Below are 2,352 nucleotides of genomic sequence, written 5' to 3' on the forward strand. Positions count from 1 at the left end.
TCTGTTTATTTGATGATGTATTTTTAGCAGAATATGATAGGTATCATTTTCTGGGAGAGAAATGCAGTAAAAACTCCAGTGAATAAATACAAGCCTTTGTTTTCAATGCTCCCCTCCTGGACTCCCACTGTCAAATGACTGCAAAATTCAAAGAGATTATTTTGGCGGTTCAAAAAATCTGTCCTACAGATCTGTCCTACAAATTTCCTTGTATTTGTCAATGTGTATCTAAGCACAAGTATTACAGGAAATATGGAAATGTTTGGGCTTTAAAGAATGGCTGTGGAAAAAACCTCCTACTGATTAACAACTGCTGCTCAATAAAATAATTTTTGGATGTCCAAAATGCTGATTGTTCCAGTGAGGGTTAGGTTCTCACCAGAAGGGATCCCACCATGTCATCAGCCTGGGTGCGCTGAGAAGAGGCTTTTCTGCAGCCATTTCCTGCTTCAAAACAATGGAGAAAGAGAGATGCCCATCTTCACTCCCGCTGTGCAAGGATCTGTTTACTACAATCTCTTAGGGTGGCACCAAAACCATGCGCGAAGGAGCTAGGAGAGGAGCTGGGGCATGCATCTTTGTTTCAGAGATGCAACCCACTGGATGATTAGGAAGGCCCAGCTAGGATGGAAAACAAGAAGGTGACTCATGCCTGTTGAAATGTTGAGGGTCAGTGTGGCTGTACGGGGAGCTAGCTGGAAGGAGAGCAGCGTCACACAGGGACCCGTGCGATGCTCACCTGCAGCTTCTCTATCCTGAAATTCTCCCTCTGTGGCAGGGTCTCAGGCTGGCTGCTCTCATGCTGTCCTTTGCAGGGCTGGCACTTGGGCTGTCCACCAAAGCCCACCAAAGCCCTGGCAGGCATATGGCTGCTTTGTTTTAATTGTGCTGATTCAACCAATTCAAGAGCTCACATATACACACACACACACGAATTCTTATTTTTACTTTTGTTACATTCTGTGCCTGTTTCTGCTGTGCTGTGAGGCTCGGGTCTAGTTGTGTTGTCTTGTGATGCACTGGCAGAGTGCTACTGGATGGTCCTTTTCAGGTGAAGTGCCCAGTGCTACAGCTAAACTGTTCACCTTGAGCCAAGGCCTCATTCATGGCTGGTCCAACATTCCTAGCAAGTATGTGTTCCCTCTGCCAGTTTCTCACTGGGTACAAGACACATCTTCAGCTCCATGCAGTTGTGTATTCTTAGTTTAAATGTAGCTGAAGTCAGCAAATTGATGTGACTGCTTTTTTTTTTTTTTTGTGTGTTTTTACAGGCAGACAGCAGATGCCAGGAAGGGTTGCTTACTGACATTAATCATTACCTTGTTGATAGCCCCGGGAAGGCTGCTTTAATTTACCAGAACTGAATCCAGTAATCATATCATGGAAAATATACATCACGTTTATTTCAGTAGCACATCTGAATTACAGTAATATGAGTTCATGGCAAAATTCTCAGTGACTACATTAGAAGCAGGAGCAGAGCCATTGTCTGCTAGCACAGATGTAACGAAGCTGTGCCCCACGGTCTGTTGTGCTTAGGGAGGACAGTGAGTCTATGTCCAAAAAGTCATAAAATTACCCTGCAGGATCCTGCAGCCCAAACCCTATTCAGGAAAATAAAGAGAAGTCCATGCACAGCAGTTGTAGAATTGTGTTTTCCATTGTTTTTTTGAGTATAGCCCTTCAGTGGGAGGGATGGCCACAGTCCCTTCAAACAGCAGATGTGCTTTAATAAGAATACATAAAAGAGACCATCCAAAGAAACAATAAATACAGAAGCATCTCCTTTTACCCAGTTATTTACAGAAAATGATAGTTAAGCAAACAGCTGAGAAATTAAAGCAACAAGAAAAATGTCCTGAGATTTAGTTTGATCACTTTATGCCTGGGAAAAATAAAGTTAATTATCAAACAATGTTAGTATATTTACTAACGTGTTAATGAATTCAATAATGAATACGTAGCATCAACATGTTAAATGTTACACTGAAAAGAAACAAGGATGAATAGCTGGCCAATATAGTCAATTGAGTACAAAAGGCCTTACAGTGAGAGTTACGCAGTTGTTTCAGACATTGAAGTAGTTTAATACTATAGGTTTTTAGAGCAGTGCCGATGTATTTCTAGGTAACACCCACTCCCTTAAACTTTGCTGCTTCTGGGAAAGGAAATATACTGAAAAGCAGAGTACACATAAGCAGTAATGTACACATATGCATGTACTGAAAAGGTAAGTAGGTTTTAGTTAGATAATTGCCTCCTTTCTTTCAGGAAATGTGTGTTTCAAATCATCAGGAATGATCTGTAATGGTTTCAAAGGGGAAATTGGTGAGGACATTGGTGCGATGGATC

This window comes from Pezoporus wallicus, unplaced genomic scaffold (assembly GCF_028554395.1).
Source record: "Pezoporus wallicus isolate ANWC-B61680 ecotype Strahan unplaced genomic scaffold, APGP_CSIRO_Pwel_v1 contig_3817, whole genome shotgun sequence".
Taxonomy (NCBI): Eukaryota; Metazoa; Chordata; class Aves; order Psittaciformes; family Psittacidae; genus Pezoporus; species Pezoporus wallicus.